At 35.5% G+C, this 21636-nt stretch overlaps 1 long non-coding RNA gene across 1 annotated transcript in view; it reads left to right on the forward strand.

Moving 5' to 3' along the window:
• Positions 1 to 21636, forward strand: part of LOC118762504 — a 60447-nt gene that overhangs the window by 38690 nt on the left and 121 nt on the right. The window contains exons 2-3 of the long non-coding RNA XR_004998260.1: positions 5339 to 5364; positions 21080 to 21636. The exon at positions 21080 to 21636 is cut by the window's right edge and continues 121 nt beyond it. This is a non-coding gene — a long non-coding RNA (uncharacterized LOC118762504). The remainder of the gene's footprint in view (positions 1 to 5338; positions 5365 to 21079) is intronic.

The raw sequence follows: 21636 nt of genomic DNA on the forward strand, positions 1-21636 counted from the left end.
TTCACTAATAATATATATATATATATATATATATATATATATATATATATATATATATATATATCAAAATGTGGTTCTTAAGTTTCTTTTGAACTAAATGATTAATTTAATTACTTTCGAGAAGATGTTTTTCAAAATATTGCAGTGTGAGCCTTTTTTAACGTCTAACTCTTTTCATTCTCTCTTTCCATCTTATATTTGTTTACATAATTCAGACAGTTAATTATTTGCTGAAGCCTCCACTACTATCGTGTTATCATTGTTCATGTAGTGAACAGGAATAAAATACAATTTTCCATCTCTGCACATCAGTAGTCGTGTGTTTATATAGGTTATCAATACTAAAATGTACAAATACATTTGTCGATGGAAAAGTAGTGCAGAGGATATCAGTTACTCCATTACATGTGCTAGAACCTATAGTAATTTTTGTAATATGATTTTTTGCAGTACATCCCCTTATAATTGTATGATGTTTTTTTAAAAAAAGCACTTTGAACATCAGAGATTATCAGCCTGCAATATTAAAAAAACAAAACATTTTTATTATATAAAACGTCTTTTTCAAAAATAACAAACTGATTTGGATTTGAGGATTTATAACAGCAATACTTTCTTTTTTTTTTCCAGAAATGTTTCGTTTGTATTTGAAGTGGTAAATATATATATGTCTTTGCATTTGAAAGCATTAGTTTGTTTACTTTCTGATAATTTAAAACTGTTATTTCAGTTCGCTTTACTAAAGATAAAAATGCAATTACAAATACATTTATATATTTCAAATGCGTTCGAAATATATATTGAACAAAACAAAATAGTATATTAATACACATACGCTTTAAATGCAAACGGAATATATTTATTTGCAAAGCGTTATATTCATAGACTTTCAAATGTAAGCGAAGTATAATTATCGTACAAAACATATACACTTTAAATGCGATTTTTCAATTGCAGCCAACCAAGTGGACTCTCCAACTATTTTGCTGTGATATACATACATGTATTTAACGCATTTACGCACAGAGAAACATCACAAATACATTAATGGTTTGGCCATTTTCTACCTTTACAGAAACCTTTACAGAAAGTTTTTCTGATAATATTATTGAATTATTCTTATTGGTAGTTACAATCATGTTAGAGAAAAACATATAATTATTATATTGATAATAATAATAATGATAATCCTTTATTTACCATCAAGGTAATGAATATTTGTGGAAGGATTCGAGTGATAGGGTAATATGAAATTACAGAGGATGTGGGTGAACGAGATTCCTGCTATTCCTAGCATACTAAACTACCGCATACAGGGTACGCTACCTTTGAGTTTAAAAGAGAGAGATTAAGACTGCGATAAGACAATGAAGGAAATTTACTTGAGCGACTGAGTAGTATTAGACAAATGCAGTATACAAAGCAGAATTAGACATAACGTATGAGAAGAATTACACAAATTAGGAACCAAATGTGCAAATATCATTTAGCAATTAACTGAAAACCACCCATTGTTTCTGCTAGTATATTTAATTATATTTTATACAAACTAAATTTAGGCTTATAAATATTTATCTATTATCATTTATGAAATTATCCGTAAATATTAATAAGTAATTAAAAATATTTATTTAATTTACGATTACAGGAAAACGCTAGGCACAAAAGAGCTACGATTCTGCTAAGTTAGAAATGAAAAACAAATTATCAACTAAGCATTGTAAGAGAGCAGCTGGGAGATATTTTTGAGTGAATGAGATATATTTACAGTTATATCCAAGTTCAAAATATTAAAAAAGAGAAGACATTCTGTTTTCTAAAAAAAAAAAAAATTTTTTTTCATATTAGGTCTTAAAATTTTATGTGCATTTCAAAAAATAGCTAGAAAAGGAAACAACATATACGGTGCGTGCACACACACACAGACACGCGCGCACGTATACACAGAGGCACAGATATGCACTCATATGCCAGAACAATTAGATTCTTTAATAAATGAGCATTATAATAAGACCCATGTGTCTTTATCCTTGGTTACCATACAAGAATATAAAGGTCAATTTTCCAATATTATGGGATAGTCATTCCACCCTAGAGACCGTACGAAAAAAACGAAAAAAAAAAATCTTAGCTCATCTAATCCTTTGGAATTAATGTTATCACTATTGTAATCTACGAAAAGGCCAACAAGATGAGTGCCAATATTAAGACCGTTACAGACTGCCAATAAAACTTGAACTTAATATGCACGCATGCATATAAAGATACAAAGTTTCATCGTTGGAATATAGTCAGCAAAAGCAAAATCACATTTTAAGATTGCATAATTTTACTCTTCTACTTACAAATTATATTTGTAATGTGCGAGTTAAATGCTTGATTTATCTTAATGAGAAACCTTAGCTTATCCAAGTTGTTACTTAAGAATTTACTCACAAAAACATGTGCACCAATTATTATTGATATAAATATGAATTTATAATATGGATATAGAAGCTGGAGGTTTGGAAGGAGCTGTCCATATTTATCCTCTTTCTCTTTGATTTTCATAGAGATATTTCCATCAGCAAGACAGCTGGCCTCTATGATGGTGCATACTTTTTCTTGTCTGTCCCAGACAACAATATCCAGTCTGTTATGCCTACACTTGACAGATATCTTGATGGGAATGTTCCACTAATATTCCTTGTGTTGATATTTGTGTACATATTAAATAACAGGGAAATTCTCTATATTTATTCCAGGACAGTCTTTTTTCCGAATAGCATTGTATGTTGTTTTTGCGAAAACGTCATCTCACATAGGTGTGTAGTACCTTGAGAACATTTTTGAGCAACTGCTAATGGCATGTGTGATGACTTGCATAGAAATATGACATAATCTACATTTTCTGTTGCATCTTCACGCTCCAAGATCTCCACTGCCTGTTGCTTATTAGGTATTTCGTAGGAATTTCCTGTTCCTGGTTTGCAAATGCCTTCGAAGTGTGATGTAGCAGCCACAAGTCCAAGAGAGTTTGCGCTTCATGTCAATATTAGTATCTTCTTCAAATCTTTGGGAACATACCTATGCATAATCTTTTTTTATATATAACCGAGCGTTTCACAACCAGGTCTTCTCTGAGGTATCTTAGTCCAGTTGATTTGAGATTATATGAGAGGTTGTCAAGGCTTCCTGAGGAACTCGCTGCTGACACGTAAGATATTGTTCTCTTCCCTTTTTAACACTAAATTGATATATTTTTGCTGCTCTCTTTTAGGAAATGCTGTTTGAGAGAGACTATATGACATTAGAAGGCTATCTGCACTGATCTCAAGCCTCTGCCTCTTTTATCTGTTCTTAGGTAGAGCTTGTTGATATTAAAATTTCTGTCGAGATTTCCCGTTGATGTCAGTATCTTACAGGTTTTAATGTCTCTGTGTATATTTATGTATGTATGCATGTATGTATGTATGTATGTATGTATGTATGTATGTATGTATGTATGTATGTATGTATGTATGTATGTATGTATGTATGCATGCATGTATGTATGCATGTATGCATATATGTATGTATGCCATTGTTCAGTTTTATTTCAAGATTTCTTGTCAATAGAGAAAGAGCCAGTTTCTAGCCTAGATCAAAGGCTTCTTCACTGGAATTTCAACATAAACAACAGGGTATTTTTCTATGGCCGTATGCATGCATGTATGTATGTATGTATATATGTGGGAACATTTTTATGTTTTGCTTTATGCATGTTGCATATCTAGACATGCTCATATATATTTAAATGTTAAACTTCTGATAAGTTTTACAGATTTTACAGTTCCAGTGATAGATTGGATCTGTAGTCTTTGAATTAGCCTCCTCCTTTATGGTTTTGAGAAGCCTAATTTCTCAATATTCTTTATTCTTTATTCGACTGTAACATTCTTTAGAGACACGTATTTCGTTACAGGTGCCATTGTTAAATATGTTTTCATCCACTCCTCGATACCTGTAACATTCCTCGTCAGATATAGGGGAAACATTCAAATCATTGATGGAGATGTTACAAGTATGGTTTATAGTTTTCCTCCTTTCCACAACCATATAACAACATTTATCCTGACCAAGCTCCGACTCTACATCCTTTGAGAATGTTGCAACTAGGTCAAGGATCTTCTTCATCTCATACATATTCTTCGCATAAAGTTTCAAGTCATCCACAAAGAAACAGTGTGTCATGCTTCAGACTTCCTTAACATGAATGACGAGAGGGCTTTCAGAAAGTATAAACAACACCAGAGAGAGGCTATCCCCTTGGAATATGTATTTGCGATACTGTATTCTATCAATGATAATACAGTCACACTTTGTGTTTAATTTCAAGATAGAGGCCCACGATGAAGTCAGATCAGCTATGGATTTGTCTATGCTGAGTGGGACTTTAGCAAGTTGAAGAGCTTCTAGTATCCACTAGTGGAGAATAGAGTCAAAGGTTTTCTTGTAGTCTTGTCACATTGAAACTAGGTTCCTCCTATGCTCTCGCACCTCTGACATCACAATTTTGTTGATTATAAATTGCTCGGCACATCCCCAGACTCCCTTCTTCCCAGCTGCTTATTCTGCTCTGATGATGTTATTGGTTTCACAATGATCTTGGAGGAAGCGGTTTAAGCATGCTGTATACATCTTATACATTAAGTGCTGGCATGCAATTGGTTGGTAGCTTTTTGTCATGTGCTTGGTTCTGCAGTTGGGATCAATTTTATCTCTGCCAGTGTTAACCAGTGCGGTATGCTACTGTTCCCATTGATAGCTTGCTGGTACAGGTTGATAAGATATAGTCGGTAGAAAGTTGGCTTCTTGTACCAATATCCAACAATCAACTTCCTTCCAGGTGCTTTTCCATCCTGAAGTTTCTGGATCACAACTGCAAAAGTTTCACCATCAATGTTGTATGTTTTGGATGGAACGTAGGAGTAATAACTTCTTCGGATTTCTTCCAGCCACAGAGCATTTTGGTTAAACTCCTTCTCCTCTCTCCAGATTATTCTTTAGAAGGAGTGCACGTCTTCTCGTGAAGGAGATTCTGTGATATTCACTGCTCCTCCTCTCATGTCACTGTATACTGCATCATGTTTCCGGTTAAATTTTTATTTATTGTTCTTCTCTCCGTTATACCCTTCTGATGTTGGATTTGGTTGGACGTGACCTATTTATTTTGTCCTAAGAATTATTGTTATTTTTCATATTGTCCAAATTTATTCTTTGTAATTTAGCGAGTGTCTCTTGATTTAAGAGTTCATTGATTCGCATACTTTCCTTTTTATCATATTTTTCAAAATATTTCCTCTTTTTTTATTTTCAGCTGCGTAGTTATTAGCAGATCTTAAGGTAAGTGTAAATTGGCAGAGCTATTAGATGAGCAAACAAAATTCCTTGAAGCGTATGGCTACGTTGCATTATGTGCTGAAATAGAATCATTACAACTTGATAAAATAAAGTACGAGTCAAGTGATAGAGTTATATTAAAGTACATCTCTGACTCTCTAAAAAACCCCTGGCCTTGTGCCTGTCTAACAAATTAATATGTACTAGAAAACTAAAAAATCGGACGTCACTGTCATCTTCGGCTAAAAAGTAAATTTTACCGGAATTACCTAACGGAAAATATTTTTAAAAATTCATTTTCCGACAAAGGCATCAAAATATTTGAACGTCTACCACATTGTCCCGGGGTGAAAAAGAAGTTCGTTGAAACATTGTTTTTAACTGTAAATATTTCTGCCATTGGTCATTTGCAATATTTAATTACGTTGCATGATGGCTATCTCAGAAGTAGGAGGATGTGTTGGTCTCGGTGTTGGCAGCAGTAGTCTCAATGACGTGAACAAACACGCCCCAAATTATTTTCAAATACAAAAATAGATAGAAAAGAAATATAAAAAGTAATATAAAAATTAGACAGACATAGCTTACAGCTACACAACAGCGCGCGCTCACACACACACACACGCACACACACGCACACACACACACACACACACACACACACACACACACACCTACAGACACACACACACACAAACACACGCAGGCACACACACACACACAAAATTAATGTTGAAAAACTTAATTCGGATGGAGGAAAAAGAAGATAAACTGTTCAAACCTCATCGACAACAAAACTAGTAGCAACAACATGCCATCTTTTGCAAACATTTAAGGTTAGAAGAAGCTGCATGATATTAGATGAAATAGAAAAGTATACGTGAAGTGTGTGTGTGTGTGTGTGTGTGTGTGTGTGTGTGTGTGTGTGTGTGTGTGTGTGTGTGTGTGTGTGTGTGTGTGCGCGCGCGCGTGTGTGTGTGTTGAAAACCGGTGCTGGTGCGTTATGTCCCCGTAAAAGAGACCGATAGAATAAGTACCAGGCTTAAAAATGTACTGGGATCGATTCATTCGATTAAAATTCCTCAAGGCAGTGCCCCAGCATGGCCGTAGTCTAGAGACCGAAGCAAATAAAAAATAAAAATAATGCCGGAGTAAATGACGAAATAAAGACAAAACAATCACGTATTTGTTATTAGAGAAGTTTCAGAAGGCGATGACGAAGAAGCTTGAGAAAATCCTCAATGGCTGAGAAGAAAAACAAGACCAAGATCCATAAATTGAACTGTTATGTCTGCTCTGTGTTAATGTATAGAAGTGGGGGCTTGGAGAACTGAAATGTGGATCTTAAGTGTTGAATGAAGAAGTGATGACTTGGGCTGTGGTAAATAGAAAACTGCTTTGTGAAATAAAAGCCAAGCAACTGAGATATTTTGGTCATCTGATGGGGAAAGAGGTCTGGAGAACTTAGAGGTGACCGGAAAGATTGAAGGGGAAAATATGTAGAGGAAGGAGAGGGGCAATATGAGTCAGGCTTGAGGAACTGGTTAGAAGAAAGAGTCATTGAACATTAGGAAATGTAACAGAAAACAGTGAACAGAGAATTATGGTAGGGCATGATTGCTTATGTACTACATTCTGAACATGGCACCTAAAAAAGAAACAAGATGTCTATGCTAAGAAACAAGGAAGTTCTTTTTATTTTCAAAGGAACAAGTGCAGCAAGCGTTTTCAGATACACTGACTGAAATATGGTCACTGCCTGGAGTCGAACTCGTGATCTTAGTAACCCACGCTCTTAACCACTACGTGGGCAATTATGAAGTGAATATTAGGGCTTATAAATCTAATATTCTCCTATCCTTCCTTAATACCGATTCCCATATGCTGTTCATATCTGCACTCGGTCTGCTTAGGAGGTTGTTGTGTCCTAGCATATGTGCTGCTTCTTTTAGTCTTCGTATTTTCCAGTAGTGTTCTCTGTCTATTATTTTAACTTCATTCCACAGGGGGAGGTGGTCTCCATTTTTCCATACATGATCAGCTATACCCGATTTATCTATATCTCCTCGTGTCACAGCTTTGCGATGTTCCTCTACCCTTGTTTTGAGGGGGCGGCATGTATAACCTACCACAACTGCATGGGATAGAGTACACACAGTTCTTAGTCATATTCTCTTCTATTGGTGGTTTTACTCGAAGGAGATATTTGCGAAATGTTGCATTACTTTTGAATACTGTCCTGATGTCATATATGTCGCATATCTTTTGTATCTTTTCGGAGAGGTTTTTCACGTAGGGTAGACAGACTGTGGACAGTTTATCGGTTTCATCCTCTCTGAACGTTAGATTACTCAGCTCGTGATCAACAAAAACTACCTCTCTCATGTCTTTTTCTCCAACCAATATGGTCGTACACAGAGTGGGCTGCATAAATACATATACCTGGGGGGTGGCTTGGAAGCAAATATCTTCCTTGTTTAAAGGTCTCAGGTTACTTGGTGTAGATATATTAACCATCAACAAAACTCGAATTTTCAGGACAAACGAACTCGTGCCAAACTTATTAGTGTCTCTTAATTTGTAAGAGACTCTAACTAATAAAACGCTCTTAGATCCTAAAATTCTTCTAAAAAAAGATATCTGGTTATCAGGATATTAAATGTTCAGTGGAATATATGGAAACTGTGGAATGCCTTTAAACTATTTTGAATGGAGGCAGAAATAATCGCTACGTTCTGGAAACAGCCTTAAAATGATGGATGCTCTGGTAATGATTAAAAAGAAAAAGACAATGTATGAGATGCTAAACACACACACATACACATACACAAACACACACACAATAACACAATGAAGCGCAGTGTTTATCTTAGAATATTATCAGCACAAAATATAAAAAGAGGTACATCCCACCTAATGTATATAACAGAACTGTGAACAGTAATAGAATGAACCTACGTAGTTAGAATGAGTAAACTAAGGTTAAGAAGATAATGACACTAATAATACTATCGCCAATACTACTGCCAACATCAATAAGAGATAGAATAAGTAATAACGCTAGCATTGATAATTGGGAAAAACAAATGATATTGAAAGAAAATAACGTCCAACAAAATTCTACTAAAGAACTATAAACATACGAAGAAAAAATTTTGCAAAAATAGACTGAATAATATAAATGTATATAAAGTTTGGTATATAGAGAAGAAATTCATATAGAATTAAAAAAAAAAGATGTAAAGAAAAGTATTGAAATATCAAGACGTAGAAAAATTCACGAATTGCAAGCAAAAGGGACACATTGTTTTATAACTAGCGCTTTTCTTAGTCCAGCATCTTAATGAACCATTCTGGCTGCGAAGAAGAAGAAAAAATGTTGTGTGTAATAATAACTATGGTAGGTTGACTTGGAAATAGAATAAGAAAAAAAAATTTCCCAACTACCCAAGACTAGTCATTACCAAGAAATGTAATCAGACATTTATATACGATCACAATCACTCACCATTGGTTTAGTAAATGTAGTAACTGTCTACGCTAGCAGTTCGTTTTCCAGCCGAACGAACACACACACACACACGCGCGCACACACACACACACATACACACACACACGCACTGACACATACGCACATACAGAAACACGCGAACACAGAAGACACACATATGAAACGTGTGTTTTGTTTGAGTATTCGTTAGGCTTGAAAACGAACTGTTATATATAATATATATCCACACACACACATACACACACTCACATGCACGCACACACATACACGCAAGCACCTACTCACACATACACACACACATACATATCTTTTCGAGTGTGAGCGCGCGCGTGTTTAAAAATGATAGAAAAATATATTTCACCAAACTCTGGTAGTTAATAAGGCTAGTTCTTAGCTTCGATTTTGACATCGTTAAGTTGATGAAAGAAAAATCTTTCCATCGCAGGTGTTAACTTTAGAAAGACAATTTGATACACAAGGACAAGTATATCCTGACACACAACTTCACACACACTGTTACGCATAGTCATACAGTTACACGCATTCTAGACATAATAGAGGAAATTGTTCTGCCAAAGGAGAAATAACATTTGCATCGTAAATTAAATTCCTTGGTGCCATTGCGAAAGATTTTCAATAGTTGGCTGGTATATAGTTGTAATCAAGAGCAACAAGAGAAAAATACGCAAAGATATACTTCAAAATATGATGTCTGTAGATTCTTTTCATTGAAAGTGAAGAAAAATGCGTAAGTAGCAGAAAGCGATATACATTGCTGAGGCGTTTTGACAAACTATAAGATTAACTCTGTGCTAATTGGTTACCTATTCGCTTGTAACTTTTGTTAGAAAGTGAACTGCTGGTAATGTAAATGATGTTGATGTTAAGCTTGATATTTATCTGTTTATCTACGCTCCTTTATGTGCTGAGTACATCTCTCTCTGGGGCTGACTCTGTCTTTCATCTTTGCGGTTTGATAAAACAGTATCAATGAATTGTATACTGACTCAATATAATCGACTGTTTTCTCCTTTTCAAATTTCTGGCTGTATATTAGAGATTCGTGACTGCTCTAGAATATCCCATAGCATTAGTACCATGAGACAACGAAAAAGTGGTATTTTAATGTTGCAGATGCACGTGATTTCAAACCTTGACTTGCGTTAAACTTGGATTATTGCAAGGAGAGGCTGTACTGAACGACCAACCTCTCTTGTCCCTGATTTTCTTAACTGGTATCTGAGCCAGATACACTCCAAAATCGGTCATCCTGGTGGTTTGCTCTCTGTTCGTTGTCAAATTTCTTTTCATCAGTGAACATCAGGTTGAGCAGCGTGCCTTCAGCTATCTGACGTAGGATAACACGACTACTCTCCAGTCTCGTGGCCCTATAAACTTACTTGAGCTCATAACGCTGGACCACCTTGTAGGGATGAGTCGTGAGGTCTCCATCATTCGTTACATTGTTGCTCGGCTTATTTTTGCTGTGACAACCAGTTTTCTGACGGAACGACGAGAATTTCGACGTATTCTTTCTCTGGTAGTTGTGATAGTCAGAGGGGCCCGCACAATTCATTTTTGACCCTGCCCAGGTCGATCAGCAGTGGAACCAGTCTCTTGAAATTTCTTGACAATTTTCCAGACTGTCGTTCGGTTAATTTTAAGCTTTTTTGCTATAGCTGTATCAATTTCGCCTCCTTTATGGGGGAGGGGGGTTATGATTGTATTTCGATTTATAGATATTATCTAATTTACACCTCTGAATTTATCTGGTCTGAAACAAAAAGAAGATGCACTACGTTTTATAATGATATATCATTTTCATATCTTATCACATTTATCGATAGTATTAAAACCCAAAACTTCGCTTGCCTTTATTTCTGGACACCATATATATATTATTTAAAATAGTTTAATTCGGTTCTGTGCAACTTCAAGTTTCGCAGACCTCTAACGGGAGTCCTACAGGCGATGGATTGCCGAATGAAGAGGCATACACACACACAAACAAGCGCGCGCGTGCACGTATATATATATATATGTATATATACTACTAATATAGGATAACATTTTTTCAGAAAAAAATTCATCAAAAGTGGTAGCATATTAAAATACCTTTAAAGGTTAAAATTATAAACAACTTATAAACAAGGGCAAAAGAAAAATTGTATATATATATATATATATAGCTTACCCGCAGATTTAGGGGTATCTTAGATTTCGAATCCATATTTGTGAACCAAATGTTCTACAAATATGGATTTAGAAACTTAAGGAAGCCTTAACTGTGCCGGCAGACTATATAATTTTTCACTGTCAGCTCTAGAGACTATATTGAGCGCTCTTCTTTCACTTCTGGCCTTTCTGCGGAAGCTTTCGACACCACACCCAAGCACGCACATACACACACACAAGCCGTTGTCTATTCTGAGATCGTCTGTCCTTTGATATACTAGAGGCTATCCAATATCTGCCCTCTTTACCAAGCAGGCTTGGTGAAGCAGTCGGTTTGGTCACTTCCAACACGACCAAAAAAATGCTGTACAAGTCTATAAGTTACCCCTAGCGATTTGATATGCTGGTGGATGACAGAATCACTAGACAGTCTGACAACATAACTTACAGTTCTTGATACGCCTTTTTACTTCCTTGAACATCATTGCTAAAATGATGTAAGGATAAGGCTGATAAAATAAGTACCTGTCAAGTACTGTTTCAGGTTAATACTCTGGGCTACATTCTTTCAAATTGTTGGTAATATGATCAATTATATTTGATAATAATTCCATCATATTTAGGTGGTGAGTGGCATAATTTACATAGAGGTGGACTGAGTCTTACTTCGCTTTACCTACGAGGTTTAAATCAGGCATGGAGACAACCTTTTCCGAGAAACAGATTGTATGAGACATGGATCATCATCAGGCAGGTTTCATTACTAAAAATATTTGAGGTAATTTTTCGATTTGGCATGCCACTCAAAAAGCTGTATATTGTTTACTAAAATCAATTTTGTCGTTTATCCTTCCAGGAAGAACAAAATTGCGTACCAGTAATTCACTGAGATTTGTTTCAAGCGACAACGTGTCTGTCGTACCATTTGTATCGTATCAACGACATCGTTATTATTATATTGTGCAGTTAGGAAACCATTAGTATATTTATTATTCTATGTATGACTCAGAAAATATTAGTATATGTGTAATCATAGAAAACAACGGTGGTTTATTTTTACATAAATGTAACTAAATTATTGACTTACAAGAGAAAAGTTTCATACTACTATGAACATAACATGCTTGAAATAGAAATAGAATTTATGTAAAGAAAAGTATATATAATGAATCAATAAAAATCAATACAAACAACAAGAAAATGTAAGGAAATCAAAATGCATGTGGTCATAATCAGCTACTTAGTGAATAGCAAATTTAGAAGAGTAACTACTGTGCTATATCAAAGAAATTGCAAAGCAGAGAAAAAGGAAATGTTAGTAGTAAGGAATTAATCAGACAAAGCAGAAAAGGAAAATAACTCTCACGAATAGGATAACTACCTTTCATTTTTTTCCTAAACGCCAACAGTATTGCTTGTGTAGTGTGTTAAGAAAAGGTAAGCTTATGTTTTGGTTAGTGTTTGTTTTCCAAAACTTACGTAACGAAAATTATCTCAGACAACATCACAAAGGCATTGCTGCGTTATTAACAAGTTCGATTCACAATCACACGGTTTCCTGTTTGATCCGATTACGCAGCTTCGGGTCGATCCAAGCCATGCGAGTGAAATTTGACCGGCTCCAAGATTCCGGAAACCAATCGCAGGATACTTCTTTGTGAGTGGTACGCCCTATCCACCACTCAGTTTAGAACAACCATCTGGTTAATGAAAACCAATCCACGCATCCTCGATGCTTTACTTTCTACTGCAACGCTACGTGAGTGATAATTTATTTATGATCATCAGTTTCAGCGGCCTCCAATGGTCATGAGCGCTGCGTTCTCTTCTTTCAATAAGCCCCTTCCAAAAATACACGAATGTTATTACAAACAATTATCACTGAGGTAGTTGTATTACGTAATTGTATACTCTTCATTAATTACAATGACTTGTAATCGAGCATTAACATACTGTCAAGTTAAGATATATATATATATGTTTGTAATTTCCTCGTTGTCTTCCATTTGCCTGAGGAGCTTTTGAACTCCACAAGATAACGAATCACACGCCAGTTATAGTTTCCACTGCTTACATCAGCGGAAACAAGCATGGCTGAATGGTTAAGACGTTTTCTTCGCAATCCTGAAGCTCTTGCTTCACTCCCGCAGCATGGCCTCTTTGGAAAGTGCTTTTCTCAAAGTCATGCACTGTATAATGCTGACTCTCCCTGAGGATTAATGTGAGATTCTCAGTCATATTTTAATTTAACGACTGAAATGCACAGTTGATTCAATCGCAAGCTGTTCATCGCGTAAAGGACGGATGTCGTATCATATTAATGAACTCCGTATGCTATCAATTACTAACCGGGTAGGTTATGGAGACTCATTACTTCTTAAGATAATCCATGATTATTATATTGTATAAAAATATGATTATCATAATATATCATAATAGTTCTCAACTAATATGACGATAAATCATTACTTCTGAATATTGTCTGAAACAGACACTGAAGGAAAAATTCGCGAAAGAAAAATTCTCAAGAAACATTCTGCATATTAAATACGAACAAGCAAGAGTCTTACATTTTTATTTCTTTTACTTCTTCCGGTTTTTGGACTGCGACCATACTATAGCACTTCCTTGAATTATCCAATGGTTTGACCAATTAAATTTACCCGCTGTACTTATTTCTAAAAATCTTATATATATAGTTTATGCATGTTTTTGTCTATCCACCAAGATACACAGATGTAACGAAACACCAGTTTCTAGAGGATGAAACACAAATATCAAGACACGTACACACAAATATACACATGCAGTCAAGTACGCACACGCATATAGACACAGACGGGCTTCCGCGCTGTTTCTGTCTCCCAAATTCACTCACATTCCATCTGTCAGCCGGGGACTAAAGAAGACACTCGATTGAAGTGTTTTTCAAGCATGGTACTTATTCTATTAGTCTCTTATGGTGAACCGCTAAGTTACGGGAACATAAAAAAGCTAACACCAGTTGTCAAGCGGTGGTGGGGGACAAACACATATATAAAGACAGACGCATACATACATGCAAACACGTACATGCACGCACACACACACACATACACACGCACGCGCGCACACGCACACACACACGCACGTCCACACACACACGCATGCACGTACGCACACATACACATCTATCTATCTATCTACTTATCTGTATACGATGGGCTTCTTTCCGTTTCTGTCAACCAAATCTATTCACATTGGTGTGGTTGGCTCCCGGCCATAGTTGAAGACACTTGCCCAAGATGACACATAGTGGGATTGAATTCGGAACTATGTGGTTGGGAAGCAAACATCTTACTACAAAGCCACACCTACATAGAAATTAACAACCGTTGTTGGTTTGTTTACATCTCCGTAACTTAAGGATTCGGCAAAAGAACTGACACTAAATACCAGGCTTAAATTAAAATGAACTCTGTGGTCAATTTGTTCCACTAAAAACTTTCAAGGTGGTAAGTTCACCATAGTTGCAATCCAGTGACTGAAACAAACAAAGTGTAAAAGATAAAGATACAAGCCAAACTACAATCCATTTATTTTTATGGAAATTTATTAGAGATCCACTATATTTGAATACATTTTTAGATCAATGACATAAGGCGATCGTTTTACGGCTTCTATTTACTGTTAGGTTTATTACCTAAAAATTATGAACTCAAGCGTGGGTATATAGTAAGAAGCTTGCTTCCCAACCACAGGGTTCCAGGTTCAGTCCTACTGCGTAGCACCTTGGGCAAGTGTCTTCTTCTATAGCCTTAGGCCTACCAAAGTCTTGTGAATGGATGAGTGGATTTGCTAGACGGAACTTGAAAGAAGTCTGACATATATATATATATATATATATATATATATATATATATATATATATATATATATATATATATATTGTGTGTGTGTGTGTTTGTCCCCCACCGCTGCTTGATAGCTAGTGCTGGTGAGTTTACGTCCCCGTAATTTAACTGTTCGGCAAAAAAAGCCAATAGAATAAGTCTCATGTTTTAAAAAAAAAACGAAAAAAAAAGTACTGGGGTCAATTCATTCGACTAAAAATTCTCCAAGGTGGTACCGTAGCATGGCCGCAGTCTAATGATTGAAACAAGTACAAGGTAAAGGATAAAAGATACTGGAAATGCGTTTGAGGAGTTCAGCATTGTAGTAAGATGGCAATAAGCCAAGTTAAATTTCTATTGCTATGGCATGAATGTTGCCCTTTAAAAGGACAACTACGATTCCCAAACAACGATAATTTTAAATACACTTATTTTAAAAGACGGAGACTAGGACGGAGAAAATCGTTAATTTGGAATTATATTTCTGGAGATATGTCTCGTTTTCCTCAAAGACTTCCCATCAGTCTTAAGCCCTGTTCTGAATCAGGTCAGTGCCAAATATTATTATAGCAAACTTTATCTTCTTTATTTCACATTTAATTCTTTCAGATACCCAGCATTTACCATGAGCTCTTTGTGTTTGTTTCTACGCATGCATCTACTTAAGTTGGTTTGGAGCAAGTGTTTGTATTTGTAAATTTATCCGAAAGAGTCTTAGAACATATGTTTTCCCATACGAGTATTTATATGCTTGTTTCCGATTGAGTCCCTGTTACTGCAGAAGTTATCTATCTATCTATCTATCTATCTATCTATCTATCTATCTATCTATCTATCTATCTATCTATCTATCTATCTATCTATCTATCTATCTATCTATCTATCTATCTACCCGTCAGTCTGTCTGTCTGTCTAGATATCTAGATATATCGCTGAGTGTGTGTATAGTATCACTGTCAAACATTTTCTTGTGAAAATAAACACCGATCACTCAAGACTTCAGAGAGTATTATATTTACGTACGTATGCATACATGCATGCATGCAGGTATGTATGTATGTATGTATGTATGTATGTATGTATGTATGTATGTATGTATGTATGTATGTATGTATGTATGTATGTATGTATGTATGTATGTATGTATGTATGTATGCATGCATGTATACACACACACATGGTACTCTGTGACACGTGTGTGTGTGCGTGTGAGTGCATGTAATATATGGTCAACACAATTTTTTCGTCATTGCTTTTCACCTTATTTGATATTTAACTCTATTGCACATTCTCCCAGCTTCATAAACCCTTCAGGGTTGCGTTATATATCTTTACCCGATGAAGACTAAAGTCCCAGAAACCATATCTACTAGTCTTGCCAAGCTGGAGGGGAGTGATTAGCTCCCTTACTCGCAATATATAGGATAACCGTGTTATAGTGGGGGAAAAAAAACGTTGGCGTATAATTGATACATATATCTTGCTTAGAGATTATAGAACTATTTTGCTCCTTATATATATATATATAGCAATTAAGGACAACTACTTAATAAGGAAAACTTAACAAGAAATTGTCAGGTAGATAGCGTGAAAACCTCATAAGAGAATAAATTTCGAAAATAATTATTTCTTATTGAACATATTAATTTATATATAGAGGGCATTATACATACATGCCAGAGGGCATTATACATACATGCCACACGCTTTCCCGAAATGCAATTCGTAAAAGTATGCCATTTACAGGATGTAATATATGTAAACTCACCCATGTGCTTCGTTGATGTTGATCAGTTAGCTGATCGGCTTAAGCGGGGCAGGGTCGTTTATTTATGATACATTCAGGCCTGCTGATGAATACGTAAGTATGAAATCACTGTGATACAGGTCTATATTTTTTAAATGTCTTACTTTGAAAAATTGCATTCGGTGGGATTAGTAATATTTTTGGTAGAAATGACTAATTGTCCCTCTTAGCGTGTGGCATGTATGTATAATGCCCTCTGGCATGTATGTATAATGCCCTCTATATATAAAATATATATATATATATATATATATATGTATATACTTACACATACATATATACATATTCTTTTATTATTTTATTTGTTTCAGCCATTTGGCTGCGGCCATGCTGGAGCACTGACTTGAGTAGAGCAAATCGATTCCACAACTTATTCTTTGTAAGCCTACTACTCAATCTATCGGCCTCTTTTACCGAACCGCTAAGTTACGAGGACGTAAACACACCAACATCAATTGTCAAGCGATGTTGGGGGGGGGCAGACACAGACACACAAATATATACATATACATATATATATATACAACAGACTTCTTTCAGTTTCCGTCTACCAAATCCACTCACAAGGCTTTGGTCGGCCCGAGGCTATAGAAGAAGGCACTTGACCAAGGTACTATGCAGGGAGACTGAACCCGAAACCCTGTGTTTGGTAAACAAGCTACTTAAGATACAGCCACTCCTGTGCCTATATAAATATATATTTTCAGATAATAATTTATAGTACTAACAGGCAGTACCGTGATTTTTGGCACATTACATAGAGTCTGTAAGTATGAACGGTGAACCTAGTTTTTGTAACTCTTCTGTACTTTGATTTTAGATAACACATAGCTCCTCCGCATTTTGGCTTAGAAAATGAGTATTTATTTGGAATCTTAAAATTCATCTGAGTTTCTGTATGGACGAAACTACTGTCCATATTCTGGAATTAGTGGTCTTACATATCAATTTTCATAAGCATGAACCGTAACGCGGGTATGCTTGCATATCTATCTATCTATCTATCTATCTATCTATCTATCTATCTATCTATCTATCTATCTATCTATCTATCTATCTATCTATCTATCTATCTATCTATCTATCTATCTATCTATAAGTGTCTCGAATTTATTTGCTAACGAGACAATATTTAACAACCATGCTCCACATTATGATCAAGCATTACAACTAAGTGGTTTCCAGGAAAAATATATTATATAATACTATACTAAAAACAAAAATAGCAAACATATTTTCCGAAAAAAATGCTTAACCTATTAAATCTGCCTCTATTGAAAATCAATTAAATGATTTGTGACCTAAATTACACACAAGACCACACCGGCCATATTGAAAATCTACATTAAATTCGTATCGCAACCCAAATTAAAACATAATAATGCTCAATAGTGTATCTAAATCGAGAAAATGTGAAATCATTTGGTACGCCCCGCCACTTCCCTTCAAATAAAATCGTTACAGAAACTTTTCTTTAAAATTTTAAAACAAACTTTGCGAAACACCATAAATACTATCCGATATTCAATAAATCCTGTGTAAAACTTTGTTTCTGTACAACTCCTAATTTGGATCGATAATATACTCTATTAAAAAATCAAAAACTAGTGCACAAACTTGTAAATTTAATGCATCAGATAAATACAAGAATCTTGGTCAAACTTCCAACCATAAAACACAAGCAATTTCTAGCTCCAATAAGACTTCCAATCTGAAACTGATACTCATAATTTAAATAATACTATCGGCCAACAAACCAATATCCCGGCTCTAAATTTACCTAAATTAAAAATGAAATAGCAAAAAACAAACAAACAAACAAAAAAAACCAAAGAGATGCAATTGCCGCATAAATGATTCCTGTCCACTTACGGGATATTGTACACGATATAATGTTATTTTATATGTGAGGTATTCACACCAGATGCACAACCCAAAATATATATCGGTAGCGTAGATATCGAACTTATATCAATTCTTTTAATAAAGCTAAATATAAAACGGCTACCTTACTTGCAAAGTATATTCACTATCTCTAATCAGAAAACAGAAAGTGTACACTAAAACGGTCCATTGAATCCGAAGCCCCCTCATATAACATTAAGTTAGGTAAGTGTAAAGTATATATAAGGGAAGCGCTCATCATTCTTCGAACGCACAATTTATAGCTACTTAACAAATTATCAGACGTGGTTTTTTCATGCAAATATAAAATTTACACAACATTTTTACTCTTCAGTGACTCTGATTAGAATTGAACTAAGACACATTTTAAAACAAATTGTTATTCATTGTCATGAATATTTTATTGGACTATATTTAATTCTCTTTCTCCTCCTTCCCATGACTTATCTATATAAAAAAACCCTAATATCTAGTACTTGTCACTGTCAACTTGCAAATGTAAAACCTGTTACCCTGAAGGAGGAATTGCTAAATAATTGGTACTAGATACCCATATTTTTACCAGCATTTAACCTCTAGAAATCGCCATTGGTAACCTATTTTAACAATTTTCAACTCTCCTGAATTTTAATCTCTTTCCTCGTTGTATCTTTTATTTCAGTTTCATCACTACCTCTTCAGTATATTTACATATACATGTATGCTTTTATATATTTATATCTACATCTAAAAACTTTTTAAAAATCTGTTATATATATGTTTTTAATATATTCATTTATTTGCAGATTTTAAAACAAATGTCTATATGTTTATATATTTTTAATGTATCATGTGTATACTTGTTCTTTAAATTCATGTGAAATGAGAGTCACGTTTATGAATTAAATTACCTGGTCTTACGTTTCATCATATTATATATTTTTATCTTTTGTCTCAAGTTGCTCTTGAACACTTTTAAGAGCAAACTTTTACTTGGTGAGAGAATTTCTGATTAATTATATTCTTTCTCAAGACAATTATATATATATAGGCGCAGGAGTGGCTGTGTGGTAAGTAGCTTGCTAACCAACTACATGGTTTCGGGTTCAGTCCACTCCGTGGCATCTTGGACAAGTCTGCTATTGCCCCGGGCCGACCAATGCCTTGTGAGTAGATTTGGTTGACGGAAACTGAAAGAAGCCCGTCGTATATATGTATATATATATATATATATATATATATATATATATATATATATATATATATATATATATATATATGTATGTATGTGTATGTATGTGTTTGTGCGTCTGTGTTTGTCCCCCTAGCATTGCTTGACAACCGATGCTGGTGTGTTTACGTCCCCGTCACTTAGCTGTTCGGCAAAAGAGACCGATAGAATAAGCACTGGGCTTACAAAGAATAAGTCCCGGGTCAATTTGCTCGACTAAAGGCGGTGCTCCAGCATGGCCGCAGTCAACTGACTGAAACAAGTAAAGGAGTATATAACATATATATATATATATATATATTCTTTTACTCTTTTACTCTTTTGTTTCAATCATTTGACTGCGACCATGCTGGAGCACCGCCTTTAATCGAGCAACTCGACCCCGGGACTTATTCTTTTGTAAGCCCAGTACGTATTCTAGCGGTTTCTTTTGCCGAACCGCTAAGTAACGGGGGCATAAACACACCAGCATCGGTTGTCAAGCAATGCTAGGGGGACAAACACAGACACAGAAACACACACACGCATATATATATATATATATATATATACATATATACGACCGGCTTCTTTCAGTTTCCGTCTACCAAATCCACTCACAAGGCTTTGGTCGGCCCGAGGCTATAGTAGAAGACACTTGCCCAAGGTGCCACGCAGTGGGACTGAACCCGGAACCATGTGGTTGGTAAACAAGCTACTTACCATACAGCCACTCCTGCGCCTATATAATCTCAAGAAGAGATAGAGTGGTAACGTATACTAAACAGTAAATGAGTTGCCACATCAAATTGGCAGTTGAATGTTACAACTAGTTTAACCCCAGGCAGATTCTCCGACAGCTGGTTTTCGATGCTACGTTCTGCATCCTTTATATACAATATACCGCTATTAGGGGGAGCGAACCCCTACTAACCTCCATCCAGAACGTGAAACTAGGCCAGTTAGCTGATGGAGGTTAATAGGGTTTCGCTTCCCTTGCTTGCGGTATATTGTATATAAAGGATGCAGAAGAACGTTGCATTGAAAAACCAGCTGGCGGAGAGTCTGCCTGGGGTTAAACAAGTAGTAACATTCAACTGCCACTGTAATGAGGCAACCCATTTACTATATATATATATATATATATATTATATATATATATAATATATATATATATGTATTTATGTATGAGTGTATGTGTGTGTACACAGAGTGTATTCGGACAAAATTTAAGGATTTTCTATATCTCTTTTTTTCAGCAACAGCTTCATATATAGGTGAACAACAATCGGCGATCGAGAGCATAAAGAATATAATTGTAGATGAAAAAAAGTTAACTGACATGGAGGATTGAAAGCTATCTGAATAATGGAAAATGAGTTACCTGCGTAAGGATGATTCGCTCCGGCTGTCAAAATGCCAACATTATTATTGCTGCTCAGTATTTCGTGAACACTGTAAAGGGTGAAAGGCTGAAAGCTGCAATGGAGATTACGAAGCCGTAGCCAGCAGGTGTTCTGACTGTCCCTGCCAGAATTCTACACCTCATGTTTGAACACGACCTTATCTTCAATTCAGATGGGTATGTAAAGCTGCTAGAGCCTTTGGTCAGTCCCTGGTCAGAGAGGGTTACTGCTAGAATGTTATATGCGTGTGCCAGCAGGTTTCGGCTCCTTGCCCTATCTCCAGAAAGTGTCAAAAATAGTTGTCGGAGAATTTCTACGACTTCACCAGCTCTAATTTCTAGTCTCCTAATTCCTTCGATTATAATGTCTTGGATAACTATGTACAGGCGCAGTCGGAAAAAACACCAACC

The sequence above is a fragment of the Octopus sinensis genome, linkage group LG3 (genome assembly GCF_006345805.1).
Source record: "Octopus sinensis linkage group LG3, ASM634580v1, whole genome shotgun sequence".
NCBI classification, from domain to species: Eukaryota; Metazoa; Mollusca; class Cephalopoda; order Octopoda; family Octopodidae; genus Octopus; species Octopus sinensis.